Source organism: Triturus cristatus, chromosome 3_1 (genome assembly GCF_964204655.1).
Source record: "Triturus cristatus chromosome 3_1, aTriCri1.1, whole genome shotgun sequence".
Taxonomy (NCBI): domain Eukaryota; kingdom Metazoa; phylum Chordata; class Amphibia; order Caudata; family Salamandridae; genus Triturus; species Triturus cristatus.
In genome coordinates this window covers 423,552,342-423,573,904 of record NC_140583.1, presented here as the reverse complement: position 1 = coordinate 423,573,904, position 21,563 = coordinate 423,552,342, and positions in this window count along the sequence as shown.

The following is a 21,563-nucleotide window of genomic DNA, read 5'->3' as shown; positions in this document are numbered from 1 at the left end:
GCCAGTCCTTGGTTATGGAGGTCCTTGAAGGGGTGCTTCATTATCTTGAATTTGCATCTTTCCTGGATGGGGAGCCAGTGGAGATTCCTAAGGTGGCGGAACCGTACTGGGGAGGTTGATAATGAGTCTGGCAGCTGAGTTCTGTATTGTCTGGAGTCTCTTCAGGAGCTGGGTGGTGATCCTTGCATAGAGTGCATTGCCATAGTCCAGTCGGTTGGTGAGTAGGGTTTGGATGACAGTTTTTCTGGTGTCGGATGGGAGCCAACCGTTTGGAGCATGTGGAGTGTGTGGAAGCAGGTGACGGAGACTGCATTGATCTGGCACTTTATAGTGATTTTGCTGTCCAGGATGATGCCATGGTTGCCAGTGTAGTCTGTCAGTGTGGGTCCCAGTTCGTTCCATGGGTAGGTGTTGATCCCAAAAATCAGCACTTCCATCTTGTCTGTGTTGCTCTTCGGGCAGTTCGTCTTCATCCAGTCAGTGACGCTTGTCATGCAGTTGTGGAAGTTAGTCCTAGTGGTGGAGGGGTCTTCTGAGAGCGAGATGATGAGTTAAGTGTTAGTTGCATAGGATAGGATGTTGAGGTCATGTGTTCTGACAATGTAAGTGTTGAACAGTGTGGGGCTGAGTGACGAACCTGGAGGGACGCCGCAGATGATGCTCTTGGGTTCAGAGTTGGGGTGAGCAGTAAACTCCGCTCTACCGGCTGAGTTCATGGAGTTTTGCCCTTGCGTGGAGTCTGGCAAAAACTCCTCCAACTGCTGTTTGGCCTAGAGATCCCCTCTGTGGTCAGCAGATGGCGCTGTAGTATGGGTTGAGCAGTCTAACTGAGACAGTACAGATCTGAGAAAAGCATTACAGTATGGGCACACCCTGGAGGCCTGATGAAGTCAGCAGAATCAGACAGATGATAGGGCTCTCTCAGCAGCAGTGGTGCCAAAAGGAAGGTGCAGGAGCAGCAATACACTGTACGAAACTCCACTGTACAACACTCCATTCTTTGCTATTCCACTCTCTGCCACTCAATCTGCGCCACTCTAATTTCTGCCCTTCCACTGTACACAACTCTGCTGTATGCCATTCTACTCTATGACAATTCACTGTATGCTGTTACACTGTAAATCACACAGTCTATGCCACTCCACTGTAAGTCACTACACTTTACCCTTCTACACTCTACAATACTCCATTCTATGCCACTCTACTGTCCACTATTCCACTATATGCCAAGCCACTCTACGTCACACTCAATATTGCTTTCACACCACTTTCCTGTACTCTACTCCCCTCTACAACACTCCATTCTCTGCCATTACACTCTACGCTATGCCACTGTATGACACTCCAAAGTATGCTACTACATTGTATACCACTACTCTCTACCCCAGTCCACTGTACAACACTCCACTCTACGGTATTCTACTCTACAACACTCTACTCTGCATCACTACTCTCTACAATATTACACTGTACGCCACTTCACTTTACTCCACTCCAGTCTACTTTATTCCACTGTATCCCACTCCACTGTACACCACTCTACTGTGTGCTACTCCACTGTACACCACTGTACACTATTCCCCTCTATGACATTCCAATCTATGTCAATCCACTCTGTGCCACTCCAATCTATCACACTCAAGTGTATATATTCCAATGTATGCCTCTCCAGTGTACGCAACTCCACTCTACACCCCTCCACTCTATGCTATTCCATTCACTCCGCCCTACGCCATTGCACTCTACACTATTCCACTGTATGGCACTCTGCTCTATACTATTCCACTCTATGTCACCCCTCTGTATGCCACTCCACTGTATGTTAGTCAACTGTTCACACTCCACTGTACACCAGTGCAATGTCTGACACTCTACAGCTCTCCAATCTAAGCCACCCCACTCTATGCCACTCCATTCTATGACACTGCACTTTACACTAGCTCCCTATATGCTACTACATTCTAATCTACTCCATTCTACTCAACTCCACTCTCCCCATTATACTCTATGCTATTCCACTCTACCCAGCTTTACTGTATGCCTCTCCACTGTACGCTATTCCACTCTCTGCTATTCCGATCTATGACACTCCACTATACAACACTCCACGCTATGTATTGTACTGTATGCCACTACAGTGCACCTCACTCCACTGTTCGCCGATCCACTGTATGCCACTGCACTCAATGCTACTCCACTATATGCTATTATACTCTACCCACTACACTCTATGCCACACCACTCTTCGCCACTCCACTGTACACTATTATACTGTACCTCACCCCACTCTACACCACTCCACTCTGTCACTCCATTTGATTACACTCTATGCGATTCCACTCTATGCCACTCCACTACACACTACTCCACTGTACTATACCCGACTGAGCAACACTTCTCTCTATGCCACTCCATTGTACACCACTGCACTGTACGCTATTCCACTATATGCCACTCCACTGTACCACATTCCACTCTACTCCACTATACTCTTCCACACAATATTCTACAACAGCACATTTTCCTCTATTGTACCACAGTCCACTTAATGGCACTCCACTCGATGACAGGAAATGTTACGATTTAAAAAAAAAAAAAACATTAAAAAAAAATTGAAATTCAATGAAAATACCAAAGGTTAAACCTTTTTTATAGTTAGGAAAACTTTATTTATAGTTTCTGTACAAACCAAACTTGAAATGCACAAACATTAGGGGGCATATTATCAAGCCCATTATCGGCGCGTTATCTGCACTTTTCTGCCGCTAACGCTGCGATATCAACATCACAGTATTAGCAAGCTGCAGCGAATGGGACTTACCGCAATTTTTGGGGCGATAGCTGCCCGTTATTTTAACGCCAAGCATGTCAGTGATATTTATCACTGATGACATGCAAAGTAGGCGTTCCAGTGCAAAAATGCACGAAAACACCACTTTACCATATTATGAAGGGCCTCCTTGAAATTCTGAAGAGCCAAAAAACTGGCTCTAACTGTAGTTAGAGCCAGATACTTAAGACCAGAAAATAGCTGGTCTTAAAAATGGTGATAAAACGTGGGCCCATATCTCTGCAGGTTTTGGAGCTGGACAGCGCTGCAAACAATGTTGCAGCGCTACCCTGAGACAAAACTACAGTGCAGGAATGCGCACAATCAAAAGATAGTGTTGCTGTGCTGCGACAAGACAGCATTGCAACACTTCTCACTATGCCCTTCTTGCGACAGCATGGATGCGCTATAATCACTGGACAGCGCTCCATGACACAAGTCATGACAGATACGTCAGGAATCCTGACGTATCTGCCTGCGCTAAAGTCACGCATTGCTGCAGTCGTGTCACACCAATGATGCAACTCCAGCAATGCATGAGGCCAGCCTATCCTTGTGGCACTGCCTCACCCTTCCGCCTGCCATCAGGCAGGCGGAAGGTACTGACGCAGTGCTGTCCATGAGTGGTGCCCGAATGTTGGCGCTGTTGGAGATCCATCGGTGGTGGTTGCGTGCTGTGTTGTCATCATTTGGAAGCATTGGTGGAGTGTTGGTGCGGAGGGAGTTGACGAGATGTTCTTCAGTGGCCTTGATCCAGCTGTGAGGGGGTGCGATGATGGCGGTGGCGTCCGGTGGGCAAGGTGACGATGTGATGTTACCAATGATGGTCGGTCCAGGAAAGTCCGGTGTTGTGGCTGAAGTTGAAGCTCCCGCTAGCAGAGTTGACGTGCTTGACCGTATGTCCTGCTATGTGGCCTGTTGAGGTGAGTTGCAGCTTGCGTCTGATGTTGGGGACCCTCCCCAGAAGGCAATGGTGTTCTGCTCACTGGGGTTGTCCCGGTGGAACTTGAGATAACCGAGTAGAATGTCGTCAGTGGATGGGAGACCCTAGGGTGCAATGAGTTCAACTATGGTATTTGACAATGGGGGGCTAAGGGCCGGAGAGCCTGTACATGAGGGTACCGCAGTGGATGTGCTTGGGCTTGGTCTGGATCTTGGAGTTGAGGTGGTCCATGGTTACCGTTGGGTCATTAAAGTGCGTGGTCAGTCGGAGTGTGACTCTGCAGGTGATGGCAATGCCTTGTCCTCGAAGGTCGGGCTGCTCCTTGTGGGTGATACTGCATCCGTCAGTGATGGCGATGGCGACTTCCGGTCCGGAACAGAGGTTGGTCCTGGCAGGCGAGGTGGCGTACAGGGTTGATGGCGAGGAGGGAGCTGACGTCGTAGCGGTGGAGTGTCCAAGAGGAAGGCTCCTTGGTGCTGAGCGCGGTCCAGGGGCAGACAGACGCAGATGGGCTAGCCTATGGTTTGCCTTTGGCATGGAAGACGTCCAGTACAATGCAGGCAGCACATCATTAACTACGCAACTCTGAAAACGCATCTGCCTTTATATCGCATTTGAGTAAAACTCATTGTGAGGTCAGTAATGGGGTAATTTAAACTTTTTCAGGTGTGTATGGGTTTTGGATGTAAAAAATGAAAATTGGACTATTTCTTGGGGTAGAATATGAAAAATGGGGTGTTTTGTGGGGTAAAATATGATAAATGGGGTGTTTTTTGGAGTAAATTTTGCAATTTTTGGGTGGTTTTTTTGGGGTCGAATTTCTAAATCTTGGGTGTGTTTTGTGCCAAAATAAAGAAAAAATTGGGGGGGTGCATTTGTCTCAAATGTGATCTTTTGTGTGTCTTTTGGAGGTTCAGAAAGGAAGTCCAGGCTTCACGGTTGGGTTTGTGTTGCAAAGGTTATTTTTGGGTTGCACTGGGAACAGTGATCTTCATGTCTCCGCTATGCAACACCTACTCGACTGTTGCAATGTGCCTAGTATTAGTATGTATTGGAATGGAATACGTTGTCATGGCATGCATCACAACTACATATGGGCCTTTGGAACACGAGTGGCATGCCTGCTGTGCATGGGCGCACAGCGGCCACCATTAGTGCGGGGGGTGTCTGGACAGCTGTGAGGTGGTAAACCCTGTAAAGAACACTGGATGGTGCGTGGACATGGGGATGTGTGTGTGAGCGTGTGCTGTTAAAAATTTATTGAGGGAAGTCTTACCTCTAAGCCGTGTCCCATGTCTTTGTCGCTCCTGCTCTCCTGCGTCTGCTTCCAGGAAAAGGAAGTAGGCAGTCAGGAATTCCCCCTGAGTCAATCACAATGCTGTGATGCGGCGGTGGGATTGTTAATTGGCAACAGGACAAGTCATGCAGCCAGGGGCCGGAGGGGTGGGAATGTTCTCCATGCAGGCTGTAATGCAGCCTGCATTGCGAACAGAGAAGTGCGCATGTCTGCATCGGGCGGCCTGTGTGGGCCGACCAAACAGTCATTGCGCACTTGAGTGTGCATGCCAATCCACACATTCCCTGCTCCGTGTTTGGAGCAGTCCTACCTACCTGCCCACCCCCTGAGGATACATAGCATGATCACATCAGTAAATTATCCCTTGTTTTTTCCCTTGTTTTGGCTTCTCTGAGCCCGCACTTCCCACTTTCGGCCACAGCTGCCCCTGTGGCCCCGCACCCCTGTCCTCGCACATTCCCACCTCTCATCTGATCGTTCCTTCACCCTCCCCTACTTAATGACGGACGCTGCGCGATTGTGCAGTGGACATGCGCCGCTGGCATGCAGAAAGCGCGCCTAAGACAAGCCCGTCTGTGCACGTCTTCGAACCAACCGCGACCAGCACCAGGAAGCCTGGAGCACGGGCCATCTACTGCTACAGCACAGCCACCCTCCACCCTGAGAAACGCAGAGACTGACAACAGGCCTCGGCAAACACGACCCATGGCCAGTTCCTCCACTGCCACCAGAGCTTAACCACCACCAAGACTCCAACACAGCCGACGGCAGCACCGGCGACACCCTAGGATGCATCCTCCTCAATGGGCGCTCCATGCACAAACACACCATGGAAATCTGGAACCTACTCGACTCTCTCTCGCCCGACATTGCCTTCTTCACGGAGACCTGGAACAATGCCTCCTCCTCCCCCGACATCAACACCGCCATCCCGGACGGATACAAGATCCAGAGGAAGGACCGCACCAACCACCCGGGATGTTGCCTCGCCATTGCCCACAACAGCACCCTCTGCCTCATCACCTACAGCGAAACCTTTCTCTCTGCCGAACACCTGCACTTCCAGATCCAGACCAGCCACAACTCCACACTCTGAGGAACCCTCGTCTACAGACATCCCTGGCCCGGACACACCAGTCAACCCACCTTCTCCACCTGGACACCAGTCACAGCACGAAAGGCATCCACTTGTGGGCCCTCACCAACCCATGCCATCCCACATCTATCACAGAGCCGCGGCTGCCATCACACACAAACTGCCATGCACCATCAACACCCCCTTCAAAACAGGCACCTACCCAGCTGACTGAAAGCGTGCAGAAGTCTGGCCCTTGCTCAAAAAGACCACAGCTGACCCTACCATCCACAAGAACTACCAGCCCTCTTTGCTCCTCCCCTTCGCGGCCAAAGTTGCAGAGTAAACAGTCAACAGGGAACTGACATGATTCATTGATGACAATGCCATCCTAGACTCGTCCCAATCCAGATTGCGAACCAACCACAGCAACGAGGCCATCCTACTCGGCGCCACAGACAACATCCGCACACTCCTGGACCAAGGCCACTCCGCAGCCCTCATCATACTCGACCTTTCAGCGGCCTTCGACAACGTCTCCCACCACACACTAGTCGCCAGACTACATGACTCCTGCATACAATGAACAGCCCTCGACTGGATCCGATCTTTCCTCCCCGGAAGAAGCCAAAGGATCAAACTGCCAACCTTCCGCTCCGATTCCACGTAAATAACCTGCGGAGTCCCAGAGGGTTCATCTCTGAGCCCGACCCTCTTCAACATCTACATGACACCCTCGACTCCATCATCCAACACTACCGCCAGACTCAACTTCCAGAAAGGAATGCAGGACATTGCAGTCTGGATGACCAACAGCTGCCTGAAGCTCAACATCGAGAAGACAGAAGTCCTTGTCCTTGGAACCACACCTTCCACATGGGACAACACCTGTTGGCCTTTGCCCTTGGAAGCCCACCTACCCCCTCGGACCACGCTAGAAACCTCTGCATCATACTCGACCCATCCCTCACCATGAACAGACAGGTCTACGCAGTCACCTCCAGCTGCTTCAACACCCTCCGCATCCTCCGCAAGTCCTTCAAATGGATACCCCCAGAGTCAAGGAAGAAAGTCACCCATGCACTCATCACCAGCAGACTGGACTATGGAAAAGCACTCTACACCGCCATTTACAAGTCCCTACTCTACAAACTACCGAGATTACAGTACACAGCCGCCAGACTCATCCTCGGCATCCCCCGGCATCCCCCGGCACTAACACATCAGCCAACACCTACGTAGACTCCACTGTCTCCCTGTGGTGAAAAGAGTCACTTTCAAAATCATCACTCACGCCTACAAATGCCTACACAACAACATAACCAAATACCTCAACGACAGAATCAACTTCCACTTACACAAATGAGACAACCGATCTTCCAACCTCGCATAGTCCGAAACCCAGCGCATCCACAGAGCCAGAGTAGGCGGAAGATCCTTCTCCCACATTGCATCCAATACCTGGAACGAGCTACCGGCAGACATCAGAGGAGCCCCCTCCCTGAACACCTTCAGAAAGACCCTCAAGACCTGGCTCTTCGGCTAACAGATCTGCAGCCCCCCCACCCCTCAGTGCCTTAAGTCCCTCACGGTGAGTGGCAGGTCCAGTGAGGGATCCAGGCACCAGATGCAGGTTCAGCGAGGGTTCCAGGAACTAGACGCAGGTCCAGCAAGGGATCCAGGAACCAGACATATGTATATATGTCAACACTTAAAAGTCTAAGTTAATTTAATACACCCCCATACCACTCTAAGTATATCCCCTACCTCAACTCTGACTCATCCCAAACCTCTCTCTGCTACTCTTTCCAAAGCACCACCCTATTTCTCACCCTATACCTCTCTCAATATATCCTCTATCTCCACTCTCTGACTCCTATGATACCCAAATGAACCCTTTCTAGACTCTTCCCTGCCCAAAATAACCCTTTTTAGACTCTTTCCTATTCTACTCTTACTATGATCCCCAAAATGACCATTTCAGAATATTTCCCTCCTCTACCCCTCCCTTGCATCATCTCAAACCTCTTTTATTATTCAGATCTACCGAACAAGCCTTTCTAAACCCTTCCCTCTGAGTCTTTCTCCCCTCTACTCATCCCAAACCTGCTTCTGCTCCTATGATCTCAAAATAAACTCTTTCTAGACCCTTCCCTCTTCTATCTCTCCACTAAACTTTTCAATCTAACTAACAGACTCAAATGTCCACCGTTCAAATAAATTTCATAATTCTCTGTACAAATTCACCACTAATCCTGTTTGGGTTCAGGAGTAGCGTGCTACTCCTCTAAAAGTGCTTTGAAGCCTCAGCTAGGATACCCAGCGCCATATAAATGCAATCCCCTCCCTCTTCTATTCCTCCACTATCCTTTTCAACCCAAAAAATAGACTCACATGCCCACGGCTCAAATTAATTTCATTATTCCCTATACTAATTCATCACAAATTCTTGTTGGGTTCCAGAGTAGCGTGCTACTCGCCAAAAAGTGCTTTGATGCCTCATCAGGGGTAATAAGTGCAATAATAACAATTACACTCTAAAACTTGATGCAAGAAACTTATACTCGATGAAATACTTTCCTATGCACCTATGTAGAAACAGAACTGAATTCTCCAATGGAAAATTCAGAATGAAAAGGGGACTTTGCGAAAGATTGTTTACCCTGACTGCTGACTGAATTCTTACATTTAATTTTGGTACAGTTACTGCTCGTTGAGTTACCTGAATAAAGCTCCGGAAATTGGCCACCTGTTTTATTCCCATCTGCTGTAGGACATGTCCAAGTGCTTGTAAGCTGCTGTGTTTAAACATATCTGGCAGATTTCACAGGAGGTGGTTACCTTGTATTTTTTATCTTTGACTATTTTCATTAACTTTACAACATGCGATAACACAATTTAATATTCCTTCTCAAGCTGTTCAAAATCAATCATTCACATGATTTTTGTTACTACTTCTACAAGAAAACATGGCACTTTATTGAAAACTCGTTGTGAAACCAGTCCTGTTTTGGCATCCTTTATGTGGGTTCCCCCTCACATTTTGCTACAATCCTTCTGTTTTTACTGACTTTGTTTGTGATGGACTCTGCACACCTTACCACTGCTAAGGTGCTTGTGCTCTCTCCGTAAAATATTGTATCTTGGCTTATACCCAATTGGTATATTTAATGTACTACCAGTGCAACTGGCCTGCAAATTAAATGCTACTTGTGGTTTGCAGCACTGATTGTGCCACCCACTTAAGAGGCACTGTAAACATGTCTCAGGCCTGCCATTACAGCCTGCGTGTGTGCCTTTTTTAAATAGCCATGTTGACCTGGCAAATAAACACTTTCCAGGCCCAAACCTTCCTTTTTAATACATATAAATCACCCCTAGGGTAGGCCATGCATGGTCGTCCACAGAAGTTTTTTAAGGGGCAGCAACATTTTAATGTCATCTGCTCTCCGACATGATGTGTGCCAGGTGGGGCACAAGTAACACTGGAGTGCAGGAGGAGCTATGGGGTGCAGGAAGCAGGTCGCATATGGTCCCTTACACTGTAGGTTTGTTGTGCCACAGCCATGCCTTTTTTTGGCCTTTGGTAGATATCACACCTTGTAGCATTGGCAAAGGAAAAAGCAGAGCTGCAGGAAGGATTGGCTCCTGGCCACAGGTGAAAAAGCACAGCCATGAAAAGGGTTGAGAAACCTAATGCAATAGTTTAATAGAAGGCTCAAGCTGCCATTACCAGATTAGCAATTTCTAATCTGTTTTTATGTCACCACTATTGAATGCACCCCATTATTCATAAACACAAGATCAAGGCACTATAAATGAATTTTTTTTAAAACCATGTAGAATCTGCATTTTGTGTCAACGTTTGTGAACAAATGCCAATTAGAATATATGACAAATTTATTTTTGGGCGAAATGTATTAACTTAAATATATTAAAATGAATACAATTTCATAAATTAACTTAAATAAATAACAACTGTTCTCATCCAAATTGGAAAATAAAACATATAAACTTAAACTGAATAACAGTTGCAGGTTAGGAACTTCAAACATCTACACTCTTGCTCAAATTTTACAATCACATCTATCAATGAGTTTTATACAGTTTTTGTTCACTGGTTAATGATCTCAAAAAAGGAACTGTAAATGTCTATAGACTTGTGCAAATTTATCAATTACTATTTCAGTCAGCTGTTGTTTGTTTTCATCAATTTTTGCTCGATATATACTCATTATGCACAAAACCGATAAGTGATCATCTGCCATTGCCAACCTCAACCAGGTTTTTTATTCTTAGCATTGTGCTGAAAGCCCTTTCCGCAGGTGGTTACTGGTCATGTGTGAGCAATGAGAATTGCTGGCTGGACTGATGGAAATAAATCTGTGTGGTTTAGCAAATCCAGAAATCCATTGTCACACTGCTCATCCTTCGTTGACCAGATCTCAAACCATGTGACTGCTTTTGCTACCAGGTTTTCAATGTCTTAAATTTCTCTGATCTTTGAAATATGGCATTTGTATTGTTCAAGTGTACTTATTGCTATGTGTTTTGGGTAAAGTGAGAACAGACTCAAATTTGTATTGTTTCATTGCCAAACCGACTTTCTAATGATGCGATGTTAGAGTCCATGTATGGCACTTAGATAGACTGACGAAAGTATCTTGTACAGAAGAGGAACCAAAATTAGAACAAACTACTTGTCTGGGAACACAAAGGCCTCGATTCACAAAGGTAGAAGGAGAGGAAAGTCTACCTTTATGACTTCTGATATTCCAAAAGGAAATTTAATACTCGTAAATGCCCTTGGTAAATACCGAAAGTCGTAAAGTTCAACTTTCGGTATTCACAAAGGGTTTTTACGAGTAGTAAATACAGTTTGTGAATACTGAAAGTCATAAATTAAGACTTTCTTCTCAGTTTACTTTTGTGAATCAGGCCAAAGCTCAATGTTCAATTTCTCTGCCATTGTTTGAACATTTGAAAAATTGTCCTTAAATTGCTCTACTGATTTTTGTCTGTGATCACGGAACACAGTCAGAAGGTCTTGCACGTTGATTACACACCTTGAGGACATCAAGCTGTACAGCTTGGAGAGCCTGGCTTATATTTTCTAATCTTGATGAGCAATTTGAAATTATGGACAAACAAAAGAGAAAGCTCTCTATGCTTGAGGAACATTGCAATTGATATGCATCCTGGTGTGTTTTCCATGATGCTGTAGTAACCAGTAAACTTAATTGCTTGTAAATGTCTTCAAAGTTAGAGCTGAAAAGTCTAATGCTCTTACATTTTGCTGTCCATCGTGTTTCACTCAGAAATGGTACACTGGGAATAAGAGATCTTCTTTTTGGACTTTCACTGAAAAACTTGATGATGACTTCCACTGTGCCAATAGAATTCTATATATTCAGGTCATTGATAACCAAATTAAGTTTTGTGCAGCACAGTGAGCAAAAGCGGCTTTAGGAAATGTTCTCTTTATTATGGCTTGAACGCCACCTTCCTTTCCTGCCATTGTAGAGCATCCATCATATCCTTGGCCATAGAGATTTTCTAAGATGAATCCAAAGTTAGAACATGCATCCATAATCATATTGGCAGTTGTGGTAGCATCCATTTCTTTTAAGGTTGCAAATCCAAGGACTTCTTCTCTAATGACAGCTACGGTGCTACTTGTGTCCATAAAACGCACTCCAAGTGACATCTGTAATTTTCCGGATATGTCAGCACTTTCTTCAGCAAAGATTGAAAATCCATTTGACATACTGAAAAAGGATAGTTGCTCTTCTCAATGTTTCTTCACATAATGTTTTGAATTAATTTGCAACTAAAACTGATATATATTGGCATTAACTGGTGCATTTTCCAAATGCTTCTTTAGGATCACATCTCCTGCTTTAATGCGAAATTGGTACTGACTTTGCATGTTTCCGGTTGTATTTTTTCCCATGTAAAGCATTATCATGTGTGCCACTAAATAAGACAGTGGACAAAATTGGAAATACCTTTTTCCTATTTTCTTCAACTTGACTTTTCACAGCGCTGTCTATTTGGCTAACAATAGTTGCTTCCAGTTTCTTTCTGATCACCAACGCTAAGCTGCATCCATTTGTGCTAATTTATGCTAAAACGATAAACCATGGTTGGGTGCATTTTCAAGGAAGTCTTTATATTTAGGGAAAGGCGTACTTATGAATGCTCCTTGCATCCCACGATTAAATGGCTATGGAAAAACTGTGCAATACTTGCACATCACACCTTCCAGTTGTGGAGAGTAGCTAAGCCATGGTGAATATTGATCTTAATCAACTATATATAAAATTCCATTGTATTTATGATTCTGTATTTATAATGTTTTATAGCATTTTATATCTCCTTAAATTTGCATTTTAGAGTCTGTTGTCCATTTTTATTGTACCACGCAACAAGAGCTTAATTGTTTAAAGGTGTGACTTTACTTTTTTTCACTTTTTAAATGCATTTTATATAGTAGCGTGTCATGTGATCAAGACCGAACTGTTTCGGTCGAAACGCGTCATGCTGAGGCACGCGCCAGGACTGACTAGTCGCTGTGCAGATGTCATCTAAATAAAGCACTGCATTGAAAATTGTTCCAGAGAGTGGTACATAACCTGTTTTCCTTCGCCGGTGGATGGTGGGGAACGAACCAGGATTTGCTTTATATTTAATCCTGCTGGATTACGGCTGTTCCCAGTTTATGGACCCTCTCTCCGTTGTGGGCAGACCAGCATGCAGCTGACTTCTCATCCGCGAAAACCTTTGACCCGGAAGGATTACAAGCTGCGTCTGACCCCCATCATTCAGCAACAGGCTACGAGTAAGCAGCATACGAGGAGGAGAAGCAGCGGCACCCAAGGAGTTGGAGGACACACTGGGCACCGATTGGGACTTCACCGGTAAGCGGGCTTGAGAAGTGTTGACTCACATTGTGATGGGTGGAGAGATTGGAATTTTATTATTCGGCGCCGATTTGAGAACCAAGGCGCCTGTGTGCTCAATTACACATACACTAAGTATGGCAGCTATGTCCATGGCAGACGCGCTACGTGACTGCGAGGCCAAGGCAGAAGCCCTATTTTTTAACTTGCCTGAGGTCTCAGATGAACCCAGCACTAGCTGCAACAGTAAGAAAACTGCAAACCATGATATCAAAACTTTATTAAAGAGTCTAGAAAAACTACAAAAAAACGAACTGACAAAATGGTGGGAGAAGAAATCTTAGAGAACTACAGAGATGTGAATCGAGTCCCTAGAGGCTTTAGGGTCATGATAGCCCCAACAATTGAAAATCCGTATCCAGCTATGCTCACTGAATGAGCATCAAACAACTTACAGGCATCCATGGATATGGCTCTAATACTTATTAAATATGCTGGTATTGACAGAGAAACCATTCTGAAAGAAATTGATAAAAATAATCGTACTGTTGAGTGGATTTGACCAAAAAGAAGTGGTACATAAAGGTCGTGAGGAAATCAATAGTCGCCTCCTGAAACATGAGGACACCATTAAAGCCCATAAAGTGTTTAAATTTGCACTGGATAAAAAAGACTATGAGATGGGGAGAGTATTCACGTTCTCTAAACGTTTTGATTCATATAAAAGACAAGCATTGGTTGACAACACTTCCATATCACATGTGCAAACTGCCAATTATGTAGACCTTGAAACACTGAGCTCTGACGCCAGTTCACTACAGAGAGGCTGTGAGTCTAATGAGAACAGAGACTCGAGCGAAATGCTCACAACTGCTTCTTTGGTCAAACGTACTCCGGCCAAAGAACTGAATTTTTTAAGACAGGACCGGTGCCAGACCCTGCGGCCCCGGAATCTACAACAGAAGCAGGGAGAAGGAGAACCAAACAGAGGAGGAAGAGGTGCAGGGCTCAGAGGAAACACCAGAGGCAAAATGACCAGAGCAAAGAAATGGTGAAACCAATAGCTAAAAGCGATTAATCTTTCTGACACTATTTTGACGAAGGCTGGGACACAATTCCTCTCTCTAGGTTTGACATTTTGTCCCGAAAGCAACTTTAGTTATACACAGTCTCGTGTGGACATTTATAAATTTATCAGGAAACTCAAGTTAATCAAATTTTTCCAATTGAAAGATTCATCCAAAAGTAAAAATGAACAGTGCTGCCTGCAGGTCATTAGTAGCTAAGTGCTACGCTACTGAGAGTCTTATTGGTAGCATAACACTCGGATACCAATGACAGAAGGCTACTACTACCGCTCAGTAGCTTCCTGCGTCAGACTATTTTTGGCACAATAGCACCACTGCCACCCATAACTAGAGTAGTGCTAGTGCAGCGTAACGCTACAGTGGGCGGCGGCCATAGTGTTACGCTACATTGTGCCACTAGTGTCTGTAAATCCACCAGGCTCTCCGAGTTATCCGGGGGAGGCAAGAGCCCCTCGCGGACACTTTTGGCCCAAAGGACAGGGGTAAATGTATTGAAAAAGTAGGACATGTAGTTTTAAATTTTACATCTCCTGGTAGTGAAAAACTCATTAAATGTGTTATTCAATCCTGCAAGGCCTATCCCTTTCATAGGATAATTTTGGAGTTATATTTTATAAGTGTTATTTACAAAAGAGGAACAGGTAAGCAGTTCATGTTTGGTGTCTCTGGAATTATAATGAAAAATACTCACTTATGCTGAAGTCAGATTTTAAATTACAATTTGGAAAATGTCACGTTTAGAAAGTTGTTATTTTCTTACCTTAGCCCTTTAGTGCCTGCAGTCTGTCTCCGGGTCACATGACTGCGTGTAGTTGTCAGTTTGGCTTTGTGTATTCCTTCTAGACAGCCACACACAATGGGGGGCGTAGGTGTGACTGGATGAGCCATCACTGGCAGGAGCAGGAGGGGAGGGAGGAGCTGGGCCCAGCTCTACGTACACTTAAATAGGCTCCTGCCTCCACACAAAGGGCTGCATACCCTCTGCAGTTAGTCTGGAGACATGGGCAGGAAGGCAGGGCACCTGCGCACTTCAAATGCATGCCTCTAGAAGCTTCTTCCCACTTCAGAGGCACAAATGGGAATAAATACTGAACCTCAGACATCAACTCTTCAGTACACTTCTGGACCTGTGGATACTCTGTCAGGAAGAAGGACTGCTGTGATGCTGAAATGACTGCCAGTCTGCTGGACTGCTGCACTGACGGACTACTGTCCTGCTGTGCTGACCTGTTACCTTCTGCCATCTTGTCTGGGTGAGGAGGACTGGACTTGCAACTCTTGAACCCATAACCCAGAGCGACTGCAAGGGTTAGATGGCTAGCCTTGTGATCTCAAGCCTCTGTGGCACTACAGGCTTCTAACAACCATGCACCTGCACTCTGCCACCTGCGAGTCTACCCTGTCAAATGGTACTTCCCCACTCCTGGACACTTGGAATGGGTTTGAGGTGCACTGCCAGACTCTGTGGATCCAGCTGAACCAAGACTTCTCCTCTGCTGTGCTGTGGCAACCCGAGCAGAACTGAGGCATCGCAGCTGCTGTGTGGAATAGACCAGTCGCAAAGACATGCATCATATCGCAGCCTATTTGAACTGCCACTCAGCAATGCATCCTCAGTGCAGGCCTTCGCATCCTTTGTTCATGGCCACCTCAATGGCGATCCTGGACTCTCTATCGCAGGCTCACAGCTTTTCGGAACAGACACATCGCCCTGGATGTGCACCACATCTCCAACTCCGGACCTTGTATCGTAAGCCCCTTTGACGAGATTATCAATGATGACGCGAGACCTCGCATCACAGCCTCGCCACATCTCAAAACCAATACATTACCTCGGCTCCACGATGCATCTTTGACACGGATCCTAGAAATGTTCAGAAACCCAAGATTTAAGGTAATTTGTTCAGGGGTCCTAACTGGGTCCCTTTTCAGCTTGAGCTTGTGACTTTGTCCTGGTCTGGTGAGACCAGAGGTCCAGAATTCGCGCTATGTACTTTATGGAGCTATTCTCCCAAAAATCTTTGAAAATGCGTATCTCTGGTTCTACAGATTTTTGTTGTTTTGGTCTTATTCAGCTTGAGCTTGTGACTTTGTCCTGGTCTGGTGTGACCAGAAGTCCACAGTTCGAGCTTTGTGTTTTTTTAAGCTATTCTCCCAAAAATCATTGAAAATGCATATCTCTGGTTCTAAGGATTTTTGTTGTTTTGGTCTTTTTTTATTTACGGGGATTGGCTGTGTCCAACATCTGTCTTTCGGAGTCAAATGAAATACTGAATCCATATAATTGGTAGATGAATGCACCCTTACACCTACCCCTGTGACCTAGCAAACCCCTATTCTTCATATGTTTTAATTGCTTAAATATCACAAGCACCTAGCAGGAGCCAGCAGTTGTTCCGGTCTTCGTTGGAGCTTGGATTAAGTACATTTTTCTGCATGCGGACAGTCTCCTTCCACTGGTCGCACACATGCATAGTTACATTTTTTTATATTTTAAGCTAGCACTCCATCAGAGTGTATGGGTTTTAAGGCCCGCTCTATCCCTTCTCATCCCTTCCATTAGCCACCTGATCTTGTTACTGGCCCTATCCCTCTTTGTCTTTGCCTGCCACCTCCTTTCCGCCCTGCCCTTGCAAGCCCCCTCCCTGCCTCTTTGTCCTTGCATGCCCACTACCTTCCAGCCCCTCCTTCTTTGTCATTGCATGTCCCCAAACTTCACCATTGATTTACAATTATATATATATATACATATACATATACATATACATATACATATACATATATATCTATCTATATCTATATATCTATCTATATTATCTACTGGCGGTCGCCAGTAGATAGTTATAGTTAGGACCGTGTTTCCATAGGAAATCCGCAACATTCTATTTGGAATAGCTTTGGCGCCGGTTGACGAATCCTCGCGAAATTTTTAAAATAGGTGGGGCGCTCCGCTCCGCTCCTACCCTGAAAGTCTCGGGGGGATTCATCAAGCAGGGGCTGAGAAAAAAGGGGGGTCCCAAAACGGCTGAACAGAATTACGTGAAATTTGGCAGAGAGGTAGCCATAAGGTCCGTTTGGTGCCTTTTACAGGTTTGGTGTAAATCTGTTCAGTATTTTCTGAGAAAATAGCATTTAAATCAGTATATATATCTATACGCGCGCAGCGTGCACGCAGGGTGCGCGCACTCGGCCGTCCGCGAGCGCACTTCTGATTGGTTGTTACATCTTAGGAAACATTCGAATCGGTCGAAACCAGGAAGTGTCGGCCGCCATTTTGTCTCTCGCACTGAGAGGGGGGTGAAACACAAAGGAGAAAAACATGTAAAGGGGGCACGCTGGACAGTTCCTGACCCCCTAGCAGGGGTCAAGGGGTCCCAGGAGGTCCCCCAAGGGCAATTAAAAAAATTTAATTTTTTTCGGTAAATCGCCGAGTGCGCGAAGCGTGCGCGCACTATAGAAATGAAAATAATTCCGCGAGGTTCGCGCAGCGTGCGCGCACGGCATAAATGCTTTAAAATAAAATCGCAATGTCAATCCCCCCGTGTGCGCACGCTGTGCGCAGCGCAGTGTGCGTGAATGGCTTACGAAACGATAACAGTTTATGCCAAAACCCTTAACAACAAAGCGTATCATGTGTCCTCCTTGTGCGGACGGTGCGCGAAGCGCACCGTGCGTACATGGCCCATTAAGCGTAACGTGGGCGCGCGGTGCGCGTAGCGCACTGCGTGCCCACCGTGCGTGCACGGTGCGCAAAGTGCACCGTGCGTGCACGGCACTAACTGCGTAAAGTGGGCGCGAGTTGCGCAAAGCGCACCGCGTGCTCACCGTGCGGGCACGGAACGAACTGCGTGAAGTAACTTAGCATTTAAAAAACCGTACAAATTCACTGAAAAAACCATAGGTTTCACACACGTTATAGTTAGGAATTAGCATTTAAAAAACCTTGCAAATTCACTTAAAAAACCATAGGTTTCACACATGTTATAGTTAGCTGGGCATTTCACTCGTAAAAAAACAATGAAATTCCCCGTTATAGTTAGTTCAGATAACTATAACTCGCGCGACCGCCACTCTATCACAAGGATGATGTCATCAGTGATGTCATGAGTGATGCCACTGACCATGTCATGAGGGATGTAATATGTGACGTCATGAGCAGTGGATTGCGGGCGCGCGAGTTATAGTTATCTGAACTAACTATAACGGGGAATTTCATTGGTTTTTTACGAGTGAAATGCCCAGCTAACTATAACATGTGTGAAACCTATGGTTTTTTAAGTGAATATATATATAAATAAGATTAATTTAAAGTACAACACTTGAAAGCCGGAGTTTATTTAATGCATCTTTAATCTACATATACTACCTTCCTTAGTGCATCTATATACCTTCCATGTACTTATGGATCTATATATTCATTACTTTTCTTCTAATTCAGCATTTCCAATGCACTACCCTAATTTTCACTCTATACTATTCTCAATATATCCTTTACCTCAACTCTTTCACTCATCTCAAACCTCTTTTTACTACTCTTTCCAATGCACTTCCCTATTTCTCACCTTATACCTCTATCAATATATCCTCTACCTCCACTCTCTCATTAATCCCAAACCCCATACCACTACTATGATCCCTTTCTAGACTCTTCCCTACTCTACCCCTCCTTGCATTATCTCAGACCTCTTTCACTATTCCCATCCCCCAAAACAAGACTTTCTAAACCCTTTCCTCTGACTCTTCCCCCTCCACCTCCCTTTTACTAATCCCAAGCCTCCTCCTACTGCTATGAGCTCCAAAACAAAAGAAAAAAGAAAAAAATCTACATCTTTCTAAATCCTTCCCTTTTCTATCCCTCCACTATCCTCCTCAATCCAAATAACTGACTAACGTATCCAGCACTCAATTACTTTCACATTTCACTATACTAAATCCCCACTAATCCTTTATGGGGTCCGGACTAGCATACTACTCACCAAAAAAGCGCGTCAACACCCCATCAGGGATAGCAAGCACTATATAAATGCAAACCTTTATTCCTTCTTCTATCCTTCCACTAGCATTCTCAGTCCAAATAACTGACTAATCACCACTCAAATTACTTTCATATTTCACTATACTAATTCACCACCAATCCTTTATGGGTTCCGAAGTAGCGTGCTACTCGCCAAAAAAAGATTTCAACACCCCATCAAGGGTAACAAGCGCTATATAAATGCAACCCTTTTTCCCTCTTTTGTCCCTCCACTATCCTTCTCAATCCAAATAACTGATTAACATATCACCCACTCAATTAATTTTCATATTTCACTATACTAATTCACCACTAATCCTTTATGGGTTCCAAAGTAGCATGCTACTCGGCGAAAAAATGCATCAACGCCTCCTCAGGCATAGCAAGCACTATATAAATGCAATTACAATAATCAATCAATCAATCAATCAAGGCATTTATAGAGCGCGCTACTCACCCGGAGGGTCTCAAGGCGCTGGGGGGGGGGGGGGGGGGGGGGGGTGATGCTGCTACAACTCGAATAGCCAGGTCTTGAGTAGCTTCCTGAACGTGAGATGATCCTGGGTCAGTCGAAGGTGGGTGGGGAGGGAGTTCCATGTTTTGGCGGCCAGGTAGGAGAAGGATCTTCCTCCAGTGGTGGTTCTGCGGATCCGTGGGAGGGTGGCGAGGGCGAGGCTGGCGGATCGGAGCTGGTGGGTGGGTGTGTAGAACGTGAGACGGTCGTTGAGGTAGGTGAGGCCTGTGTCGTGGAGAGCCTTGTGTGCGTGGGTGAGGAGTCTGAACGTGATTCTCTTGCTGACCGGGAGCCAGTGCAGGTCTCTCAGGTGGGCAGAGATGTGGCCGTGACGGGGGATGTCCAGGATGAGGCGTGCTGAGGCGTTCTGTATGCGTTGCAGTTTCTTCTGTAGTTTGGCTGTGGATCCCGCGTAGAGGGCGTTTCCATAGTCCATTCGGCTGGTGACGAGGGCCTGGGTGACCGTCAATACAATACAATACAATGTTATAGCCACACCCTGTTTTCATTTCATGTGAAGATATGGTTCCTAAACTGATATAATCCCATCATGTACTGGGATGTTCTAAAGGTAAGATTTGGAAAAGACCTTTGTCATGCATCCTAATATACCAATCTGTGTTCCTCCAGTACACAAGAATGCTTAAATCATGCAGGCCCACCTTAACCTTGCAGATACCCTTCCCTACGGTGAGCCATTTTCACTGAAAGTATTGAAAGTTCTTCTAGCCAACACACCAGGAACACTTTAAGCAAAAATGTACTGCTGGATGGGCAGCCATGTAATGGCCTCCTGCTCCACATTATTTATCTATTTTTAACAGAAGCAAACCACCTATCAGGTTTTTATTTCTGTTACCCAAAAAAGTAAATGTCCTTCATGTGCTTGAATTTTCCTCCCAACATGTGGTGAAAATTTCTGAATTGTTTTCCTTTTTGTGACCAACTTGCTTAACATGGCGGTTGCAAATATAAAAACTATATGCCTAAAGGACCTCCCTAATATTCTAGGCCTTTTGACACACTGTTGCTGGTTGCAGTGTTGTCATGAACTACTTCAGTAGCTTGAGCATGGGGGGTGTCACTGGGTAGTTCTGTAGTGTAAAGTGTTTAAATTAAAGTTGGTACTTCTTTTCTACTTCAATCGTAGTCACCAAGTAGCAGCTTATACATGAACCCCAAGAGAAAAGCATCATGAAGCTATGTGGTTGGGAAATAAATGGAGATCAATAGAGGAAAGGAGAGGGGACTGAGAGACGCATGAATGACGGATGGAGTGAAGGATGAGCTAGATGGGTGGATGTACGATTAGGGTGTATTTAGGTTTGGATGATGGAGAGGACATTGGAGGAGTGGATGGGGAAAAGGATGGATGAACTGGTAAATGCTTGCAGAGTTTAGTGGATCGATGGATAGATGAATGGCAGGATGGAAGGAGATAAGGATAGACAGATGGATGACAAAGAGAAAGATAGCTATAGAGAATGAAGGACAGTAGATTTGATGGCGGTAAGAAAGGATGCAGAGACAATGGAGAAAAGGAAGGAACAGTGGATGATGCTTAAATGAATGAAGGTAAGGACTGGTGGATAGATATATTAAAAAAGACAAATAAAATTAAGAAGTGGAAGAAAGAAAAAGATTTTCTAATAGGGCACCTACCTTTCCCATCTACCCTCCCATGGAAATTTACAGAAACCAAGTCTTGCGGGTGCCCTTTTAGGGACAGACATCTGGGGCCACTGAAATTTGGATATGCTAGAACATGTAGAGAATATTTTCTTCAAGGCACTGCTAAAAATTCCTCAAAGTACTTCCCACACTCCCTATTCATACGGATCAAAACTTGGGATCCATTTTCAAAATTGCTGCCTTGAGACCTATCCAATACTGGTTAAGA